This window comes from Zingiber officinale, chromosome 3B (assembly GCF_018446385.1).
Source record: "Zingiber officinale cultivar Zhangliang chromosome 3B, Zo_v1.1, whole genome shotgun sequence".
NCBI lineage: Eukaryota > Viridiplantae > Streptophyta > Magnoliopsida > Zingiberales > Zingiberaceae > Zingiber > Zingiber officinale.
Genome location: NC_055991.1, coordinates 69,331,049 through 69,354,959, shown reverse-complemented (window position 1 = coordinate 69,354,959; position 23,911 = coordinate 69,331,049). Strand labels below are relative to the sequence as shown.

Here is a 23,911-nt window from a genome sequence, read left to right as displayed (position 1 = left end):
GTCCAAGAGGGGGGTCGGCCCAAGGCTTGGTGACCAAGCCAAGGGCTGGCCACCATCTTCTTAAGAGGGCCTCCCTTTTGCTTGGTGACCAAGCAAGTAGGGGCCGACCACAATAAATTCAAATAGGAGGGGTATTTTAAATTTTTTAAATCTTCTCTTTGTAGAAATCTACAAGTTTAAAAAAAAAAAAATTTAAAATTAAAAACTTTCTTTGTTTGAATTAGGTCACATGGTTTAAAAGAAAGTTTAAACACTACAAGAATTTATGGATTTAACCACACCTAATAGACAACAGTTTTTCAAGAAATTGTTGTCTTTTTTCCATTTAACAACAGTTTTATTGAAAACTGTTGTTGTTCACCATAATGTTTTTTAAATAACAACAGTTTTTCAAAACACTGTTGTCTAATGTGTGTCAAAGACAACGGTTTTAAAAAACTATTGTCTTTTATTGTTGCTTATGTGATAATATACAACAGTTTTATTAAACTGTTGTCTATTGAATGTTGTTGAATCCTAAAAACACAACAGTTTTTTTAACTTCATGAAAAAAACCTAAAACCCACTTCTCTGTGACTCTTCAAACGAACAAAAACCTATCTCCGACTCCTCCTTCGCGCCTCCTCCATGGAAGATGCTCCTCCTCCAAATTTGACTTTATTTGGAGGTCAAATGATGGAGATCAAGCAGAATTAATATGAGTCGTTGATCCAGATCAAACGAAATCTTCCTCCTTCATTCAGATCTAAGTCATTCAACCACTACTAGAAATAAGGCCTATTATGATATTTTCTTAGTGACAGTTAATTTTAAATGTCAATATAAATATTTTTTAATGACACTTAGTAAAAACAGATTATTTATAAAAAAATTATCTTATTAGATCACCTGACAAAATTTATAAATGTCATTACAATTTAAACCAACCTATTTATTTTCACTGACCTAGACTCCTCTTTCCTTGCCGTCGTTCCTTTTCTCTTCAAATCCCTACCTTTTCTCTTCGCAGCTTCTTCCCTCTCCGCCGCGAGCAGGGAGCCGCGAACAGGGAGGATCTCTTCTTCCCTCTCTGTAGAGACTAGGGAGGATCTCTTCTTCTCTCTCACTGGTTTTATTTCTCTCCGCAAGTTGATCCTCAAACCCTAGCCAAAATGGTGATCTCTAATTGAAGATCCAAGCGTAATTCTACGATGTGGCACTTCTTCCTCCTCATCATTGGCATCTTTCCTATGGCATTCTTTATCCTCCTCCCTTCCACCACCACAGGACCGGTGGTGGCCAATATTGAGTAGAATTCGTCATCTTCGGCTTCTGATCTGTACTAACCTAGCCTCTATTTTTCATGTAGATCGATGTTGACCCTCCGATCAAACCTCTTAAACACGCGAGCGGAGCTGATACTGAAGTAGGTGGAGACCACGCCGTCGTTGCCTCTGCCTACATCTCATACGCGCGTCGTCTCAATCTAGAGTGCTCAAAGCAGATGCGGGTCTTCTCTGAGTTAGTTCGCAACCTCTCCCTTCTCCTCAGTGTCTCCTTTTTTCGCCTGAACCATTTAAGTTTTTACTTGCTTGAGATGTACATAAAATTGCACAAAATTCTATTCTTGGATGATGATATTGTGGTGCAGCGGGATCTCACAGCATTGTGGAAAATTGATATGGATGGGAAAGTGAATGAAGCAGTTGAGATATGCTTTGGGTCTTTTCACCGTTATGCACAATATATGAATTTCTCACACCCCTTGATCAAGGAGAAGTTTGAACTTGATGCGTGGAGGAAGGGAAAATGCATTGAAGCAGAATCTTGTAAGTTACCAACTTTCTAGTGGTATCATTTGCAAAATTACATTTGTTGTTTTACTAAAGAAATTATTGTCAGATGACTATAACTTCATTTTGAGTTAACATATTCTATGAGAAACATTGACTATTATACAACATGTCATATATATGAATTGGTTTGATACCATTTAGTTTTGTCATCACTTTTATTGTATTATCACACAGTTTATATTTTTTTCTCTCTATTCAAGAAGATGATGACATATAGATTTGCTAATTTAATTTTGATGTAAAAATTTTGTTCTAAATTTCCTTTCATTTTTGCATCTTTGAAATATTATGGATTTGCACAAAGATGCTCAAATATTTGTGTCAGTTTAATGCAATGATGTAATATGATCCTTTTTGCTGCAAGAGTATTTGGGCACGCATAGAATGCATTTACTACAAACTGAGATTTTTAGGATTTTATCTATCTTCTCTTCCTCTTTATCTTTTCTTGTATTTGCATGTATATTGTTTAAGTTAGTGAAGTACCATTATCAGAACGAGTTAAGTATGAGGTAATAATTTATAATTATGTAACGACCCGCCTCCTACTAGCTAGGCTGCGAAGCCGATCGCTACAGTTATGCTGTGCTGGACTATTAATGCGAAATGAAAACTGGCTAATTTAAAATTTTACTGAACTAAATGCTGTAAAGTTTAACTTAGTGTTCTGGGTGTACCTAGGAGTCGTACACATGCTAGGGGAGGTGTTTACAACTGATAATAAACTTCAGATCAATCCACAGACCGATCTACTGATACTGGCACGGTAGGAAACTCCGGATCGTTCAACCGACCGATCCATAAACTACACTGCAATCCTGTGCGCTGCTGGATCGGTCTGCCGACCGATCCAGCTGGTCCCTGATCGGTCAATGAGACCGATCAGTGGCTTACTGATCGGTCTGCTGACCGATTAGTGAGCCATTTTTTTTGCGACCCAGCTCCTGATCGATCCATGGATCGATCAGGGAATGAACAGAAGCTTCTGTTCGCAGAACCCAGGTCCCTGATCGGTCTACCGACCGATCAGAGACTCCCTGATCGGTCTGTTGACCGATCAGAGACTCCCTGATCGGTCTACCGACCGATCAGGGGTTTCTGATTTCGTATCAGGCCCCTGATATCAGCACTGATGCGTCCCAAAGTCATTACACAACACTATAAAAACTACGAGAAACATTCTACTAGGTAATGGCTAACATACTAAACATGATTAAGGCATAGAATACTAATTCATGGCATGTAAACATATGGAAACCAAAACTAACAAGGTTTTAAACTGTTCTCTTGCTAACTAACAGAAACATAAGATAACGCTTGCTATAAGTACTAATGCATACTGAACACGTTCTAATGCATAATAAAATAAAACTAGATCCCTAGGATCTTTATTCCAGTTCCTTCCACACACATCTTGATCTGCATTGACCTCCAGCCTCCACTGCTAGTCCATTTTCCTTTTACCTGTATATGCAGTATAAGGAAAATAGTATCTGTAAGCTAAAAAGCTTAGTAAGAAACCATCTACCTCACTAAAACATGCATACGATGCAAATATGATTTTAAATCATGCTGTTTGAAAGGATATGCTAAGTATACTGAATAAACTAAACATTGCATGGCATATAAGCATACAATCATGGCATATCTAAAGCTGAACATGATATCAATCACATGGTATCAATGAAGAACTAAGCTGATACTAAAAACTAAGCTAAGCTAATACTGAGCTACTGCTAGGACTGTACTGAATTCACGAACTAATTTGTGAAAGGTTGAAAACCATATACATATAGTAAGTGAAAATACTAAACATGCTGCTGATGGGCCCTGACAACTGTACGTGCGCATCCCTAACTAGACCAGGGATTGCAAGTTCCGAATCTAGTAGGGTTTACTAGGTTAGCTAAACCTAGGGACGACTATGGGAGCCCAACCCAATGGATATCTAATCCAGTACAGTGCCACTGAAAAGTAAAATACTGAAATAGCTAATACTATTTTGCTGAATCTAGGTTATCTGAACCTAGAACTAGGTTGTCTGAACCTAGAGGCGACTGTGGGAGCCCACCCATTTGGACATCTAGTCTCATAAAAGCTGAAATAAACTGATCATGCTAATTAACATGTTCTATGGCATTTAACTAAATGCCCACTGTATCATAAGGTTGTGCTAGGCATTTTGTCGAGCATTTGGCGCTCCCTAACTCTCCTCTCGATCAGGGAGACCCCCTCTAGGCACCCAGCAGCGTCTAAACCCCTATCTACAGAGGATACACGTGCTCGGCCCATCTAGAGATGCTCACTAATCCCTAAATCTGTGAGAAGAGTTAAAATACACACTATATGCTGACAAAATTCAATAAAACTAATCTAATGCATAAAGAAAACACGCGAGAGCTACTTATACTGCAGGTGAGGGGTTTCTTACCTCGTATATGAAGTTTCTTACGATTCTAATCGTTGAAATTCCGGTGGAGATGACTCCTTCGACAAACATCTCGCGTCTATGCGTTCCTCTCGCGAAGGAGTGCGTCCTCGTGCCGAAGTCGTCGCCGGAGAGTGCTCTTAGGGTCCTAGGGAGAGAACCCTAGGGTTGTTTGGGTGTTGGCGCTGAGAGAAAGAGAGGAAGAAGGAGTTGGCGTCGGTGAGGGTTTGGAGAGGGAGGAGTTGCCGAACCAAATAAAAATAACCCAAACCAACTTAAGTTTTTAATTTATATTAAGTGGGTAACTAGGCCCAACTCAAATATAAATATAAATGTTTCTCTTCTCTTTCAGCACGGCCCTGCTGGGTTCACCGGTTACTAAGGCTAACTAAAGGTTTAGCGGACCCGAGAGGCCCCGGGTTCGATTCCCGCTTAAGCCTTTTTATTCTTCTAATTATTTTTGCTACTTCTGCTACTCGGAAAATTCTGGAAAAATAACTAAAAATTCCAGAAAAATCATAGAATAATTCTAATGCATGTTTGAGAATTTTCGGGCGTTACAATCCCCCATACCTTATAAAAAGTTCGTCCTCGAACTTAGAACAATTCTGGGTACTTCTGTCTCCCAAGTTGCCTCTTCTGCTGTGTGACTGTGCCAAATGACTTTGACTAATGGTAGTTCCTTGTTCCGCAATTTCTTAACTGCTCGGTCTATTATCTGAATAGGCCGACTATCATAGTTGAGGTCTTCGCGGATCTTTACCGACTGGGGCTCAATCACCTGGGTGGCATCTGGGGTATGCTTCTTCAGCATAGAGACATGAAATATGTTGTGGACAGCTGACATTTCCTGGGGTAGCTCTAGCTCATATGCTACCTTGCCCACTCTTCTGCTGATAAGGTATGGTCCCACATATCTGGGACTAAGCTTGCCCTTCTTCCCAAAACGCATCACTCCCTTCATGGGAGCTACTCTGAGGAATACTGTATCCCCGACTGAAAACTCTAAGGGTCTGCGCCGTGTATCAGCATAGCTTTTCTGGCGGCTCTGAGCTGTCTCTATCCTCTGGCGGATCTGCTGTATAGCTGCTGTGGTATCTGCTACTAGATCTGTCTGAAGTTCTAGTTCTTTCTGTTCACCACTCTCATACCAGCAGATTGGAGACCTACACCTCCACCCATAGAGAGCCTCGTAAGGTGCCATGCCAATAGTGGCTTGATAGCTGTTGTTGTATGAAAATTCTGCTAAGCTCAGATATTTGCACCAACTTCCCTTGAAGTCTAGGGCACACGCTCGGAGCATATCTTCGAGTACCTGATTTACTCGCTCCGTCTGACCATCTGTCTGAGGATGGAAGGCTATGCTGAATTTCAATTTGGTGCCCAGTGCTGACTGTACACACTCCCAGAAGTGTGATATAAATCTGCTGTCTCTGTCTGAAATAATGGTTCATGGAACTCCATGAAGTCTGACGATCTCCTGAAGATACAACTGAGCTAGCTTCTTCATGGAGTAGGATATCTTGATAGCTAAGAAGTGAGCTGATTTAGTCAACCTGTCGACTATTACCCAGATGGCGTCAAAACCATTCGTGGTTCTGGGCAGTCCCACTATGAAATCCATAGAGATATCCTCCCACTTCCATTCTGGAATCTGTATAGGCTACAGAACTCCTCCGGGTCGCTGATGTTCTGCCTTGACCCTCTGACAGGTGAGGCAGATGCTAACATATCTGGCGATGTCTCGCTTCATCCCGGGCCACCAAAAATGGTTCTTCAGGTCTTGATACATTTTGGTGGAACCTGGATGCATCGCATAGGGAGTCTTGTGAGCCTCATCTAAAATCTGTCTCCGTAGCTCCTCCTGATCTGGAACACAGAGTCTGTCACTAAAATACAACACCCCGCTATCGGACACTCTGAATTCTCTACTTTCTGATTCTGCTAGCCCTTGCTTGATTTTCTGAATTTCAGGGTCCTGCTCCTAAGCTGACTGAATATCACCAAGCAAGGTAGACTCTAAGGTCATAGTAGAGAGCTGTCCAACGATGAGTTCAAGACCGAAATCCACGATCTCCTTCTGTAGGGCCGGTGACATGGCTGTAAGAGATAATAAGGTAGCACTGGATTTTCTGCTAAGTGCGTCGGCTACCTTATTGCCTTCCCTGGATGGTAGAGGATGTCTATATCATAGTCTTTGACCAGCTCAAGCCATCTGCGCTATCGCATGCTCAGATCCTTCTGAGTGAAGAAGTACTTCAGACTCTGATGATCTGTATACACTCTGCACTGAGCTCCATATAAGTAATGTCTCCAAATTTTGAGAGCGAACACTACTGCTGCAAGCTCAAGGTCATGAGTAGGGTAATTCTTTTCGTAATCTTTGAGTTGTCTGGAGGCATAGGCGATCACCTTGCCGTTTTGCATCAGTACTGCTCCTAGTCCCAACTTAGAGGCATCAGTATAGATGTCAAAGCTACTGGTGTTGTCTGGTAGAGCCAAAATAGGAGCACTGGGCAATCTCCTTTTTAGCTCGCTGAAGCTGTTCTCACAGTCCTCTGTCCACTGAATTTTCCTGTTCTTTCTGGTAAGAGCTGTCAGTGGGGAGGCTATCCTGGAGAAGTCCTCTACAAACTTTCTGTAATATCCTGCTAATCCCAGAAAGCTCCTGATTTCGCTGGCGTTCTTAGGTCTCTTCCAGTTACTTACTGCTTCTATCTTGCTGGGATCTACCATAATACCATCCTTTGAGAGGATGTGACCCAGGAAGGACACCTGATCTAGCCAAAATTCACATTTCGTGAACTTGGCGTATATCTGGTTTTGCTGAAGGGTCTGCAATACTAGTTTCAGGTGCTCTGAGTGTTCTTCCTGAGTTCCTGAGTAGATAAGAATGTCATTGATAAACATAATAACAAAATTATCTAAATACTCCCTGAATACTCTGTTCATGAGATCCATGAATGTAGTTGGAGCATTGGTCACGCCAAAGTGCATGACTACGAACTCGTAGTGTCCGTATCTGGTTCTGAATGCTGTCTTGGGTATATCCCCTTCTTTAACCTTCACCTGATGATAACCTGATCTAAGATCTATCTTAGAGAACACTGCTGCTCCCTTCAGCTGGTCGAACAGGTCATCGATTCTGGGAAGGGGATACTTGTTCTTGATCGTGACTTGGTTCAGTGATCTGTAGTCTATGCACAGTCGCATGCTTCCATCCTTCTTCTTCACGAACAATACAGGCGCTCCCCATGGTGAATGACTCGGGCGTATGAAACCCTTGTCAAGCAGCTCCTGTAGTTGCTCCTGAAGTTCCTTCAGTTCTACTGGAGTCATGCGATAAGGCGCTTTGGAGATAGGATTTGTACCGGGAATGAGCTCTATCTCAAAGTCAATCTCCCTGTCTGGTGCTAAACTCTTCAGGGAAGACTGCTGGGTAGTCACATACGACTCGAACCTCTGCTAGCTGTTGGTTCTTGTCCTGGCTGGCGTTGACTACGTGTGCTAGGAATCCTGTACATCCTGAATCCAGTAGCTTCTGTGCTTTCATAGCGGAGAGAAACTTCTTGGCCTTTCTCTTTGGTTCTCCGCTGGATTCAAATTGCATTGCCGCTTCAGGTTGGAAGATGACTTTCTGTTTACGGCACTCTATGGTAGCACCGTATCTGATCAGAAAGTCCATTCCAAAGATAACGTCATAGTCGGTCATTTCTAGCACTATCAGATCACAAAAGAGCTCTCTGTCTACTATGATGACCGGCACTGCTCTGAGCCAGTGCGTGGATGCCATGATCTCTCCTGAAGGTAGTGCCGTCAAAAACTGACCACTGAGTACCTCTGAGGGTATTTCTAATTTTTCGGAGAACATCCTTGCTATATATGAATGGGTTGCCCCAGTATCAAATAGAATAGTAGCACTATACTGTAAAATGCTAATATGACCTGTGACAACTGTCGAGGCATTGGCTACGTCCTCTCTGGTGAGTGAGTAGATCCTCGCATTCACCATAGCTGGAGGGGCTTCTAATCTGCCCTGGCTGATAAGTGGACCTTCTAGAGCGGCCTACATCTGATATAACTGAGCTGGCTGGCCTGCATACTGAATCTGCTGTGGCTGAGGAAGACCGGTCTTGTTCGGGCACTGCTTGGCCATGTACCCTTCTTGTCCACATTCAAAGCATCCTCGTGTGCCCTTGCGACAAACCCCTGGGTGGAATTTTCCACAAGTGGCACACATTTGGATAACTGGGTCGCTTGCTAGATGGTCCTCCTTTTGGGTCACTCCCTGATTTGCGCTTGCTGTTGGAGTTCCCTTTACAGTTAGAGCTGTGGCCTTGCTGTTTTTGAGTGTGAGAGTTTCCTTGGCCTTTGGACTCTGAGGAGACTTGCTTCTGCTGCTTTATGCTGTTCTGGTAATGCTCTGTGGTCAAGACACTACTCACCAACTCCTCTGTGGTTTGTGGCCTATGTATGCCACCAGCCACGTTCACTGCTATCTCTGGCCTCAGCATCTTGAGCATCAACCGGATTCATTCCTTCTCTGTGCTGACCAGCTCTGGGCATAGACGAGCCAACCTGTTGAATTTCTTCACGGCTTCCTCAACTGAAAGGTTGCCCTGACGAAACTCAGTGAACTCGTCGTAGTGGCGGTTTGTAACCCGTATGTGAAAGAACTCCTCGAAGAATTCTTTCTCGAAGTCATCCCATGACATCTGGTTCACTCGGCGCTTCGTTCTGATCCTTTCCCACCACATGCGTGCGTCTCCTGTCAGGCAGAAGGAGGCACACTTCACCTTCTCGTGTTCTGGCCAGTCCAGAAGCTCCATCATGCTCTCCAGTGTTTTGAACCAGGCTTGTGCATCCCATGGTTCACTAGTGCCTGAGAAGTTCTCTGGCTTGACCCGCTGCCACTGGATCAGATAGGCTTCCTTTCTTGGCTCCGCTGCTGATCTGGTTGAACCTCTAAGACTTCTGTAGTCGTCAAATTCGGTTCCGGGGTGACTGTGGGGGTACTCTGCTGATTATCTTTTAAGGTGTCTATTTCCTGTTGCTGTGCAGCTATCTTCTGCTGTAACTGATCCACTAATGCTGAACTGCCTGCCTCTTGCTGGGGCTCAGTAGCTAGTGCCCTTCTAGCTGGGCGTCCTCGTGCCATTTCTAAAGACGTAGAGAACATAACATAACTAATGTAATCACAGTTATATAACTACTGATATCATGTTTAAAAACTATCACATACTAACAAGCAGTAGGCATATAAACATGAACTGTAATAACAAAACAAGGAGCATAAATAAAGTAGAGGTATTCTTACTTGGAAGCTGCAGGTACAATGCTGATGTGTGTGTAGGAAGTATGGAACACTGCTCTGATACCACTCTGTAACGACCCGCCTCCTACTAGCTAGGCTGCGAAGCCGATCGCTACATTATGCTGGGCTGGACTATTAATGCGGAATGAAAACTGGCTAATTTAAAATTTTACTGAACTAAATGCTGTAAAGTTTAACTTAGTGTTCTGGGTGTACCTAGGAGTTGTACACATGCTAGGGGAGGTGTTTACAACTGATAATAAACTTCGAATCAATCCACAGACCGATCTACTGATACTGGCACGGTAGGAAACTCCGGATCGTTCCACCGACCGATCCATAAACTACACTGCAATCCTGTACGCTGCTGGATCGGTCTGCCGACCGATCCAGCTGGTCCCTGATCGGTCAATGAGACTGATCAGTGGCTTACTGATCGGTCTGCTGACCGATCAGTGAGCCATTTTTTTCGCGACCCAGCTCCTGATCAATCCACGGATCGATCAGGGAACGAACAGAAAGCTTCTGTTCGCAGAAACCAGGTCCCTGATCGGTCTACCGAACGATCAGAGACTCCCTGATCGGTCTACCGACCGATTTCGTATCAGGCCCCTGATATCAGCACTGATGCGTGCCAAAGTCATTACACAACACTATAAAAACTAAGAGAAACATTCTACTAGGTAATGGCTAACATACTAAACATGATTAAGGCATAGAATACTAATTCATGGCATGTAAACATATGGAAACCAAAACTAACAAGGTTTTAAACTATTCTCTTGCTAACTAACAGAAACATAAGATAACGCTTGCTATAAGTACTAATGCATACTGAACATGTTCTAATGCATAATAAAATAAAACTAGATCCCTAGGATCTTTATTCCAGTTCCTTCCACACACATCTTGATCTGCATTGACCTCCAGCCTCCACTGCTAGTCCATTTTCCTTTTACCTGTATCTGCAGTATAAGGAAAATAGTATCTGTAAGCTAAAAAGCTTAGTAAGAAACCATCTACCTCACTAAAACATGCATACGATGCAAATATGATTTTAAATCATGCTGTTTGAAAGGATATGCTAGGTATACTGAATAAACTAAACATGGCATGGCATATAAGCATACAATCATGGCATATCTAAAGCTGAACATGATATCAATCACATGGTATCAATGAAGAACTAAGCTGATACTAAAAACTGAGCTAAGCTAATACTGAGCTACTGCTAGGACTGTACTGAATTCATGAACTAATTTGTGAAAGGTTGAAAACCATATACATATAGTAAGTGAAAACACTAAACATGCTGCTGATGGGGCCTGGCAACTGTACTTGTTATACGCGCATCCCTAACTAGACCCGGGATTGCAAGTTCCGAATCTAGTAGGGTTTACTAGGTTAGCTAAACCTAGGGACGACTATGGGAGCCCAACCCAATGGATATCTAATCCAGTACAGTGCCACTGAAAAGTAAAATACTGAAATAGCTAATACTATTTTGCTGAATCTAGGTTATCTGAACCTAGAACTAGGTTGTCTGAACCTAGAGGCGACTGTGGGAGCCCACCCATTTGGACATCTAGTCTCATAAAAGATGAAATAAACTGATCATGCTAATTAACATGTTCTATGGCATTTAACTAAATGCCCACTGTATCATAAGGCTGTGCTAGGCATTTTATCGAGCATTTGGCGCTCTCTAACTCTCCTCTCGATCAGGGAGACCACCTCTAGGCACCCAGCAGCATCTAAACCCCTATCGACAGAGGATACACGTGCTCGGCCCATCTAGAGATGCTCACTAATCCCTAAATCTGTGAGAAGAGTTAAAATACATACTATATGCTGACAAAATTCAATAAAACTAATCTAATGCATAAAGAAAACACGCGAGAGCTACTTATACTGCAGGTGAGGGGTTTCTTACCTCGTATATGAAGTTTCTTACGATTCTAATCGCTGAAATTTCGGTGGAGATGACTCCTTCGACAAACTTCTCGCGTCTATGCGTTCCTCTCGCGAAGGAGTGCGTCCTCGTGCCGAAGTCGTCGCCGGAGAGTGCTCTTAAGGTCCTAGGGAGAGAACCCTAGGTTGTTTGGGTGTTGGCACCGAGAGAAAGAGAGGAAGAAGGAGTTGGCGTCGGTGAGGGTTTGGAGAGGGAGGAGTTGCCGAACCAAATAAAAATAACCCAAACCAACTTAAGTTTTTAATTTATATTAAGTGGGTAACTTGGCCCAACTCAAATATAAATATAAATGTTTCCCTTCTCTTTCAGCACGGGCCTGCTGGGTTCACCGGTTACTAAGGCTAACTAAAGGTTTAGCGGACCCGAGAGGCCCCGGGTTCGATTCCCGCTTAAGCCTTTTTATTCTTCTAATTATTTTTGCTACTTCCACTACTCGGAAAATTCCGGAAAAATATCTAAAAATTCCAGAAAAATCATAGAATAATTCTAATGCAAGTTTGAGAATTTTTGGGCGTTACAAATTAATTTAATGATCTTACTATTTTCCTTGCTTGATCTTCAATTAAAAAATAATTGACCACTATGTTTTATCTTCAGCCTAGTCTTTGAAATGGAAACTGAGTCTTTTTACTACATGTTTTCCTTTTTGGTGCTAAATATCTTCCATCTTAAAGTATTCATCTTTTTAACAGTTAGTTTGCTCGAGAAGGGGCATGTTTGCATTGTTTTACTAAAGAAAATCATTTTGATAAAATGGAAAACTAAATATAGCATTTTTGAGGCAACAACTACCAACAATGACTTGCATACATAGTTCTTTCAATCTATCAATGTGCTTACCATATTGTGATACTAACATTTATATTAACAGCTAAACACGGAATTGTTTGCCTTATGTATTTTCTATGTAGTTTAAAAATTTTAACCTACTGTAATCCTTGCTCTATATTTGCTAATATTCTTATTAACATAAAACTAAATATTTTAGGAAAAAAAGGGAAGCCTTCAACCTATCCGAACATAGACTTTTTTTCAATGTATCATTCAAATATACTAGGAAAGAGATTGTTGCATAAATTTTTTGCCGATTGTATGCCTTATTAGCTTTTACTACCGCTATTCCATTAACATTTAATTTGGTAATGATTACTAAAACACTTGCTGTTGTTGCAGAATGAAAATTGAATACTATGAAAATTAGGTACACTTTCACTGGGATTGATCATAATCTACTCGACAACCACGTGACTAGAAATATATCTCAAGGATTTTTGTGAACTTGTCAATCCTCTACCACCATTTGACTAGAAAGGCTAATATGATAGCTTGGACTTATCATCTGGAGGTTGCACTTGAAGGAATGATAGTTTGGCCTTTTCATCTGGTATGATTTTAATTTTGTAGTGAAATATTATTAAGTTTTTATCTTTATTGTGTTATTAAAATTTTAAACAAATATGAAATGTATTTGCAGTTGACAATAAGAGAAAACTACTATTAGAGCATATGGAATGATACTTCATCTATTTCTCATTTGGTATGATATTCAATCTTTTAAATTATTTTTATTAATTTATATTTTCATTGTTTATTTTACTTACACAAGTAAATGCATTGTATTTGTAGGTGGCAAGTACTTGGATTTTGCTTATAATATGATGGTTGAAGATTATTCATATTAAATTAGTTGAGTTTTTATTGTACAAGACTTTGTTTGTTCTAAAACTTAATGTTTTGAGTTCATTTTATTAGTATTTAGTTAGTTTTGGAATCAATACTTTTATATTAGTATTGCATATGTAAATTTGACTCAAATGATTATTGGATGAATAAAAATTACATGTGATATGATTGCAATTAGGTATGTAGAAGAATTGATTAGCAACTTTTATGATTGCAATTAGGTATGCTGAGTGATATGACCAATGTTCATTTCTATTGTCGGGAAATCAAAGCCTTCGCTCATACAAGTAAGTTTTTGTAATTCAAAATATTTTCCATTGATTAAAGGAGCACACATGATAAGTTTGGTTTATTAATTACTTCTTTTAATACTACAAGAAATTATACAAATGATGTATGACAGGTATAGAAACATGATATCTTCTTTTTGGAACTCATGATTTAGGTTTATTCTGGAAGCCTTCGCTGTGCTCATGCAATTCATCAGTGCTTGGAAGAGGAGAGGTATGTACTTGGCTTTCAACAACATTCAGTATTAATTGATACTTTATCTATGTGTTGGTTCCTCTATTCATTGCCTGGAAAAATAATATATATATGAATTCATTTAGATTTTAGCAAATATTGGTGCAGTAAGAATCTTGTATTTTCTTTCAGGCATATTTTTTACCTTATGTGTATCTTTTTTTGTGTCAACCTTTGATGTTTCTATGTGGTGCAGTAAAGTACCATGTCTATATATATTCCTAATGGCAAGTGAGGTCAACAATCTAATACTAATTTGTGTTGATATTACAATAACTTAATGTCATGTATTGTAATCCACGATGTTGCTTAGGAGTAAACATTGCTTTATTTACAAAGTTCATTGCAACAAGTGGTCGCCATAAGGTACTGACTGCCAGCAAATAGAATTGTGGGGACAACTACTTAAAATGGTATGCCAAGTAGATTTTTAATGTTTCTTTTAATTTAGAGTATATCACAATAATGAAAAAAATAACAAACCTAGTTAGCCAGTTTTTGTTATATACTTTGTAAACTCTAAAGCTCTATATTACTGGAGACTAGCTAGACTTGTTGTTGTTGAATTGGATTAAAATCATATGATTTTTATTTTCACATGAAGTAAAAGGGTGTTTAGAAGATGCACAAGTAGAGAAGATTTGATCCAACAAAACAAGATACTTTGGCATATATATGTGTGATATATTGTTATGGGTACTATTTAGTTTTGTAAACTTCGATGTTTGGATGTTGATGTTTGGTACTTTAATGATGTTTGGATTGTAGATTCTTGATCAATGATATTTTGTAGATAACTTAAACTGAAATTGAGGTATGCAGTAATTTTAGTTTGTGCCTAGAAAGAAGTATTGTTATCATATTCAATTGTGTACATCGTCTTTGTCATCATCATCTTTATGCCATTTACTCCTGGGAAATGACTTAACATGCAATCATATGCTATTTACCTCAGGGAAAAGATAATGACCATACCTAGAAAGGAGAAGAAAAGAAAAGCTAGGAGGGAGGAGAAAGCAGAAAAGGCTGCAGTTCTCGATATGGTGTTTAGAAGATGCACAGGGTGTTTAGAAGATGCACAGGTAGAGAAGATTTGATCCAACAAAACAAGATATTTTGGACTTCATATATATGTGTGATATATTGTTATGGGTACTATTTAGTTTTGTAAACTTTTGTGATGTTTGGATGTTGATGTTTGGTACTAATGATGTTTGGATGATGATGTTTGGTACTTTAATGAAATTTGCACTGGATGATGTTGTTTGGAATGTAGGTTTTTGATCAATGATATTTTGTAGATATATTATTTAAATAAAATAATGGTTATAAAATGATGGAAAAGATTCAGTTTTTTATTTATTGTCAAAATGTTGTATATTGTACCCAAAGACATCAGTTTAAATATGTGAAACTGTTGTCAATGGCGTTAAAAGACAACGGTGAAAAATCATTGTCAAACTGATGTTAAATAACATTGATGGCTAAAAAGACAACGGTTTTTAACCGTTGTCATTGGCTAAAAAGACAACGGTTTTTAACCGTTGTCATTGGCTAAAAAGACAACGGTTTTTAACCGTTGTCGTAGACAGTTCAAAACTGTTGTTGAAGAGCATATTATTAAAGAAATACGCTCAAAGACAACGGTGAACAACTATTGTCGTTGAATAAAAAGACAACGGTTTTTTACCATTGTAAAACTGTTGTCTTTGTCTTCAAAGACAACGGTTAAAAACTGTTGTCTTTGAGCACCCCCTTTAACAACACAGCCTTTAACAACAGTCCGAAAGGGGCTACGACAACGGTGAAAAACTGTTGTTGTAAGGCTTTTTTCTTGTAGTGAAAAGTTTGAAAACTTTCCTTTTTAACCATCCTCATGTTTTTTAGAAAAAAGGAAGATAGGTTTTAAATTTGAAACTTTCTATTTCTGCAACCATGTGAAAAAAAGAAAATTTTAGAAGAGAAGTTTTAAATTTTAAAATTGGTTTTAAATTTTAAAACATTCCTTTTTTTAACTTCCACAATAGGAAAGAGAGCTTGTAAAATTTTATAAGAGAATTTCTTATTTTATAAAATTTTATAAAAATTATTTTTCTCCTTGATGATGTGGCCGGCCACCCTTGCTTGGTGCCCAAGCAAGGGGCCGGCCAATCAATCCATGATTGATGATTGAATCAATCAAGAGGAAAGAAAAGGAAAAATAAAAAGGGAAAAGGAAAAACAAGAGGAAGATTTTAATTTTTGTAAAAATCTTTCCTTATTTGCCTTGGGCAAGTATTATAAAAGAAGGAGAGAAGAGGCCTTATGTACATCAATTCTTATTCTCTTATTGGTGATCTCCATTGTGGTCAGCCCTCTCTCCCTCCCCTTTCCCCTTGCTCTCTTTGGTTCCTTGTTGGTGGTGGTGGCCGAATACTAGAAGGAGGAAGAAGGCTTTGGGTGGTGTTCATCTTGGAGGAGCGTCACCCCCACGACGTCCAAGGCGAGGCGAGGAATACGGCAGAAGATCTTGAGGTCATTAGCATACAAAGAAGAGGTATAACTAGTAATTGTTTTTTGCATCATACTAGTTCATCTTTGTTAGAATTCCAAACACAAGAGGCATATAATTTTAGAGTTTCGGATTTGTTTCAAAGTTGTGTTTTTTGGTTTTTCAAGTTTGTGATTCGATTGTCCTTTTGGTTAAACCTAGAGTTATATAAGGAAATTAAATATTAGCTTTCCTTAAAAGGCTTTGTCTAGGCGGTGGTGGATGATCCCATACCCAAGAAGGACTAGTGCCTCGCCATGCAGTCCTGGAAGCCAATTTTGGAAATTAATATTTAATTAAATTTATAACGTAGGTGGATTTTGATCAATAGTGTTAAGTTCCGCTTGTGATCCAAATCTAAACCATTAAGAACAGATAAGTTAAATTTGGAATCAATAATGTTAAGTTCCGTTTGTGATTTCTAATTTAATTTTTAAAGAATACAATAGGTTGTTTAGGAAAGGTTCGACACTTGTACAAAATTTTTGTACAGTGGAACCGGTACGATCTTCCTAGGACCAACCAACATCCTCATAGTTGATTCCCTCTTTCTGAGTATACCCCTTCGCAACAAGCCTTGCTTTGAAGGTTTCCACCTTCCCGTCTGTCCCTCTTTTCCTTTTGTAGATCCATTTACATCCAATAGCTTTTACACTATTTGATGATTCTACAGGCTCCCAGACTTTGTTAGAATACATAGATTCAATTTCAGAGTTCATCGCTCTTTGCCAAGATACTACATCTTTATCTTGGAGTGTTTCGTCATATGTCTGGGGATCAGGTTCTTATTTACCAGGGATCAATTCCAAAGACTCTCCCAAAAACATGAATCTTTCAAGTTGCCTCACAACCCTCTCACTACAAAGAGGCACTGTCTATGTTTGTGTATCATTTGTGATACGTGTTGCAGTTTCTTTTGATATTTCATCTTGTACTGTTGATACTAGACTAGATGTGTCCTCCCTAATTTCTTCTAGAACAATTTCACTCATGGGCTTATGGTTCATTACATAATCATCCTCTAAAAATCGAACATTGGTGCTAATAATGATCTTTTGATTTTTAAGATTATAAAACAAACTACCTTTCATTCCCTTAGGATATCCCACAAACAGACAAACTTCTGTACGTGATTCCAACTTGTCAGTATCTCCCTTCAGCACATGTGTTCTAAATGAAATACCCCATATCCGAATATGACTCAGACTAGGCTTACGCTCATTCCATAATTCCATGGGAGTAGAGGGTACTGATTTAGAAGGTACCATATTCAGAATATACACTGTTGTTTCCAGAGCATATCTCCAAAACGAATTTGGTAATTCTGAATAACTCATCATCGATCTAACCATTTCCATAAGAGTCCTATTCCTTCGTTTTGCCACACCATTTTGTTGGGGTGTACCAGGTACAGACAGTTGAGATTGAATCCCGGTCTCTGATAAGTAATTCTTAAACTCTCCAAAGAGGTATTCGCCACCATGATCAGACCGTAGTGTCTTGATATTTTTACCATGATGTTTCTCTACATTAGCCCTATACTCTTTGAATTTATCAAAGCACTCAGACTTGCGGCGCATCAAATAAATGTATCCATATCTCGAATAATCATCTATAAAAAAGACAAAATATTCAAAACCACATCTTGCTTAGATAGACATAGGACCACACAAATCAGCATGAACCAGTTCTAACACATCCTTGGCTCTATACCCCTTGACCTTAAAAGGTCTCTTGGTCATTTTTCCTTCCAAGTAGGATTCACAAGTTGGAAAGTTTTCCAACACTAATGAACCCAAGAGTCAATTGGCTGTTAGCCTTTGAATCCTACTTAAGTTAATATGACCAAGTCTTAGATGCCAAAGATATGTTTGGTTCATTTCCGAAGGTTCCTTTCTCTTATTAGAATTTGAAGATGTGTTATTAATTTCCATTTCTTGCTTTGTGTCAGAGAATGGATTTAGAGTATACAAATTGCCTACTAATGTACCAGAACAGATAATAACCCTATTTTTCTTGATAACTACCTTCTCATCAAAAGAAACAGAATATCCATCCACAAACAATTTAGAAACTGAAATTAAATTATTTCTAAAAGTTTGTACATAAAGATAATTTCTCAAAATCAAATTTCTATTCCTATTGAATGATAAATAGATGCCTCCCACTGCAACAGCCGCCACTTTCGTAGCATTTCCCATGTAGACGGTTATCTCTCCTTTATATAGTCGACGGATTTCCTGGCACCCTGCAATGTATTGCAGACATGATCAGTGACTCCTGTATCTACACACCAGGTGCTAGTAGATAACACCGCTAAACATGTTTCAACTACTAGGGAATAAGATATACCTTTATTGTTCTCTCTCCTACGAGGATAGCCCGCCTTCCAATGTCCTGATAGCTTGCAAATGAAGCACTTGCCCTTCGGCTTCTTCACTCCTTCTTTAAGTCAAGTACCTAGAGGTTTATTCACCTTCTTTGCTGACCCAGCTTGTTTTTCTTCTTCTTGCCTTTCAACTTAGAAGTAGAAACATTTTCAGCAAAGTGAATTTGAGAGTTATGACGAAATAACCCTTCTGCTGCTTGAAGTTCTGTTAGTAGTTCTGCCAATGAATACATCCTTTTATTCATATTGTAGTTCAGGCAGAACTACTCAAAACTTTTGGGTAGCGTTTGAATAATAATATCGACCTGAGTTTCCCCATCGATTTCAGCTCCAAGAATTTGTATTTCGTTCAAGTAAGCCATCATCTTTAGGATATGATCCCTAACAGGTGTACCCTCTATCATAGTGGTTGTCATCAATTTTCTCATTACCTCTTGTCTAGCAGCTCGATTCTGGTGTCCGAAGAGTTCCTTGAGATTGTTCATCATATCATTGGAAGTTGGCAAGTCCTGATGTTGATGTTGCAGCACATTTGACATCGAAGCCAAAATGTAACACCGCGCCATTTCATCTGCCTTGACCCATTTCCTATGATACTCAATCTCCTCTTCACTAGAATCGCTATTAGGCACATTCGGGCAGACCTCCAATAGTACAAACTTATAGCCTTCAGCAGTAAGAACAATGTCCAGGTTTCTTTTCCAATCTATATAATTGGGACAAGTAAGTTTGTTCTCTTTCAATATAATGGTCAGTGGGTTGAAAGTCATCCTAAGAATCATAAAATAAACTTTGGTCAAGACTCTAAATTTAGAATAATATTGATTCCTCAAATAATACTATTTAAATTTACCAACACCGTGAATTTTGCATGTCACGTTAGTATGGACGTATATAAAATCAACATTTGTAAGAGGAGGTTTTACCCATTAATTTTATTATCTTATCATCCTAACTTTATGACAAATAAAATTAATAGTTGGTTTTCCTTTGGTCACACAAAACAATAGCAGTGACTCCGTTGGGGAGGATACTATTGAATGTGTCTAAGTGTATACCATTACTAGATAGTTAGTCCATTAAATATGGATTGTGCCCCCTTCAGTTGGAGAAGATCACACGCTCCTAAATAATTTCCAATAACGATCCATAAAGGAAGTTTGATCTAGTGATCCACAAACAAACTCATCCGTTGTGGAGGGAGGCACTCAGAGCCAACACATAAGTTTGTTGCATCACTTACAAACCAATAATGGGGACCGTGGAATTTATTTACTAATCCCTCTCTGACTTAGTTTTTTAAGATGAGGATTTTATCATGCAAGCACACATCACATGCACACACACATCACAGTAAATAAAAGAAATAAATATGGAAATTAATTTTCCAACTATTATGGCTTCTTCCATTACTGTCCTTTGTGTGCACTTAGCCCTAGGGTTCATGCCATCGGGTCCATCGAGCTTCCTTTTCTGCTGCGCCTCTGGTCCACCAATAGTACCACGCCTTGCAAAGATACGATCTGCGACAAAAATATAATTTTACATATATCGATCGTAAGGGAATGTACATAAAGTCTAGATCGAACAAAAAAGTAAAATCCTAGGGCTAATACAACTCCTGCTGTATTTTGTACATAGAATCATGCACACATATAAAATGCCCTTGACATGTCCAAGGGTCCAATCACACATAATCACATTAAGCCATAATAGTTGGAGCCTGCAACTACAGAGTTAGCATATCCTACTATTACCCTGCCTAAAATATGTATGACATGTGCATAATTAAACTAAAAACCAAACACAGAGAGGCAAACCCTAGCTCTGATACCAATTGTTGGTTGCTACTCGAAATATCGTATCGGTCCCCTGTACAAAAATTTTGTACAAGTCCTGAACCTTTCCTAACAACCTATTGTGTTCTTTAGAAATTAAACTTCGAATCACAAACAAAACTTAACATTATTGATTCCAAATTTAACTTATCTGTTCTTAGAGGTTTAGACTTGGATTGCAAACGATGCTTAACATTATCGATCCAAATTCACCCATGTTACAAATTTAATTAAATATTTATTTCAGAGATCAGCTCCCAGGTCAAACATGATGACGCACATGGCCTTCTTGGGTATGGGATCATCCACCACTGCCTCAACAAAGCCTTTCAAAGAAATTCAATATTTAATCTCCTTATAGTAACGCTAGGTTTAACCATTAAGAACAATCGAATCACAAGATCAAAAAAAACAAAACAAACACAAATTTGAATCACAAATTTGAAACCTAGAATCACTAGCCTCTTATGTTTGGTATTTCAAGATCTAAACAAAAGGATGAACTAGTTATGATGTGGAAACTAATAACTAGTTATACCTTATGTAGCTAATAGACCTCACAATCTTCTATCGTATTCCTCTTCTTATCTCGGGCGTTGTGTGGGAGACAATCTACCGAGACAAGAATCCACCCAAGGCTCCTTCTTCTTCTTGCAACTTTCGGCCACCAAGAATCTCCTAGAGATGAAGGTCTTCGGCCACCAACCAAGCTCCAAGGGATGCAAGGAAACAAAGTCTCCATTCTCTACTTCTTCTCCAAGCAAAATCCGACCACCAAGAGTCTCCTAGAGAGTTGATGTCGCCGGCCAAAGAAGAAGAAAAGGAGGAGAGGATGAGAGCCGGCCACACCAAGGAATAGAAGAGAGGAATACTAGATCATGTGTTGTGAGGTGAGGCACCTCTACCCTCTCTTTTATATTCCTTGGTCTTGGCAAATAAAGGAAAGTTTTATAAATAAAACTTCCTTATATTCCTTGCCAATATTTAAGAAGGAAAATTTAATTAAAATTTCGTTATTAAACCTCTAATGGTCGACCACCTCATTGCCCTCCAAACAATGAAAGTTTTAAATAAAAATTAAAACTTCCTAATTTATTTCCGGAAATTTTTAAAATAAAAATTTCTCTTTAAAAAATTCCCTTCATGGTTGGTTATAAAAGGAAACTTTTATAAATTAAAATCTCTCTATTAAAACATATGGATGATTACAAAAAAGAAAGTTTTCTCCAAAATTAAAATATTTCTTTTAACTATAAATAAGGAAAGATATCAAACCTTTCTCTTAATCTTTTGTAGAAACTATAAAAGGAAAGATTTAATTTTAAAACTCTCTTTTAAACTAAGGAAAGATTTTAAAAATAAAATCCCTTTTACTTTTATTGTGGTCGGCCACCAACTTGGGCTCCAAGTTAGGGCCGACCACCTACTTGATCCATCCAAGGATTGATCTTGGTCAGCCCTTGCTTGGGCTCCAAGCTTGGCTTGGCCGGCCACCTTAGGATGGGTAAGAAGGTGGGTATCAGACTTTGTAAATAAGAGGCTACGACAGGAACCGAGAGGAGGGATTGATTTTGGTCTCCCGATGAACTTGAGCTTCCCGTGTTTGCCCCGAACACCCAACTCGAGTTCATCAATAATAACTCATACCACTAAATAGTTATTATTGAACTACCGCACCAATCTCATATTACTATATGGGCTCCTTATTATCATGAGTGTGTTAATCTCCATGTGTTTAAGATATCGAATGTCCACTAATTAAATGAGTTACTAAGAACTCACTTAATTAATATCAAGCTCCAAGAGTAGTACCACTCAACCTCATTGTCATGTCGGACTAAGTCAACCTACAAGGTTTAACATGGCAATCCTTATGAGCTCCTCTTGGGGACATCATCAACCTAGATTCCTAGGACACAATTTCCTTCTATAATCAACATAACACACTATAAATAATATCATTTCCCAACTTATTGGGCCTCTTGATTTATCGTGCTAAATCTCACCCATTGATAAGTCAAAGAAATAAATACTAGATATATGCGCTTGTTATTATATCAGGATTAAGAGCACACACTTCCATAATAACAAAGGTCTTGTTCTTTTATGCAATCAGTATAAAAAAAACTACCTTAATGGTCCAACTCAATACTCTCTGAGTGTACTATTGTAATTTTATAGTCAAGATAAACTAATATCAAATTACACTACAACTATTCCAATGGTTTGTTCCTATCCATCTTAGTCGTGAGCAACTATTTATAATTTATAAAGAACTGATAACATGATCTTCTGTGTGTGACACCACACACCATGTTATCTACAATATAAATTAAATGAACAACTACACTTAGCATATAAATGTAGACATTTGACCAATGTGATTTTTTATTTCAAAATAAATGTTTACAAAAAATTAGGGTTTTAATATACACTCTAATAGTATTAGTCCATTCATGTAATTCAAACTCTAAGAATAATTCATCTAATCTAATGGAGAAAAGGTCCAATTATAAGAATAATTCAAACTTATAAGCATCTACCATTAATGCCCACAAGGTGTTCCTAGGAAATGCATTTAATGCATACCTGATAACGTCGCAATTTTCCACCTTTTGTCCGATTGCGTGGAGATAATTGAGGTCTTGGATGCGTGTGTGTAATTGACTTACCGATTAACCATCCTACATTTTTATGTTATATAACTTATTTAAAATTAAATCTCTTTTACTTACCTTCGTAGAGCTCGATCAGCTTCTCCTATAGTTCTTTCTCACTTGAGAATGGGCTGACTCGGTTCAATTCTTCTTTGGTTAAGCCACATTGAAGAGTTTGTATTGCTTTTTCATTAGCTTCAATTTTCTTACGAGTTTGTGCGTCCCATTTGTCGCAGGGGACAACTGCTCCGGTGTTGTTGACTGGTAGGGAGAAGCCCATTTGAATGATGATCCATATCTCGAGTTGGGTTTGGAGGTAGTACTCCATTTGGCCCTTCCAGTAGCCAAAATCTTCACCTGAAAAAAGCGGTGGGCGAGTTGTACTGTAGCCTTCTTAGTGAACCAATAAAACAAGAATCTCGCACACAAAAGAATAATAACAAATGTTCCAAGACTTGGTCTTAGATTAGTAGTACGGTAGAAAAGTAAAACTAGCAATTCATTGATTTCGATATAAAATATTAATAAAAATATTAAAAAATATATATTATTACAAATTTTTGAAAATGTGATATTTTGTTAAAACTGACCAATGGTGAAAAGATGAAAATAAATTTTTCAAAAATAGTTTTGGAGGAAAAAATGAAAGGGGTAAGGTTTTATTTTTAACAAAAACGGACGAAAAAGCGATGAATAAGAATGCTTGAATGGTAGTTGTATTGATTCAGAGCGACCCCGCT

General features: G+C 38.6%; 2 long non-coding RNA genes across 3 annotated transcripts; both read left to right on the top strand.

Moving 5' to 3' along the window:
• Positions 1–1,347: 1,347 nt before the first annotated feature.
• On the top strand, positions 1,348–12,924 carry LOC121968344. 2 transcript variants are annotated; one of them, XR_006108080.1, is made up of 3 exons: positions 1,348–1,500; positions 1,631–1,808; positions 12,723–12,924. It is a non-coding gene; the product is annotated as an uncharacterized LOC121968344 (long non-coding RNA). The 2 variants fall into 2 exon arrangements; XR_006108081.1 differs by having other exon boundaries at positions 1,388–1,500; positions 1,644–1,808.
• Positions 12,925–13,409: 485 nt separating this feature from the next.
• Positions 13,410–14,755, top strand: LOC121968345. The gene is made up of 3 exons (XR_006108082.1): positions 13,410–13,519; positions 13,678–13,736; positions 14,713–14,755. It is a non-coding gene; the product is annotated as an uncharacterized LOC121968345 (long non-coding RNA).
• The last annotated feature ends 9,156 nt before the right edge of the window (positions 14,756–23,911 follow it).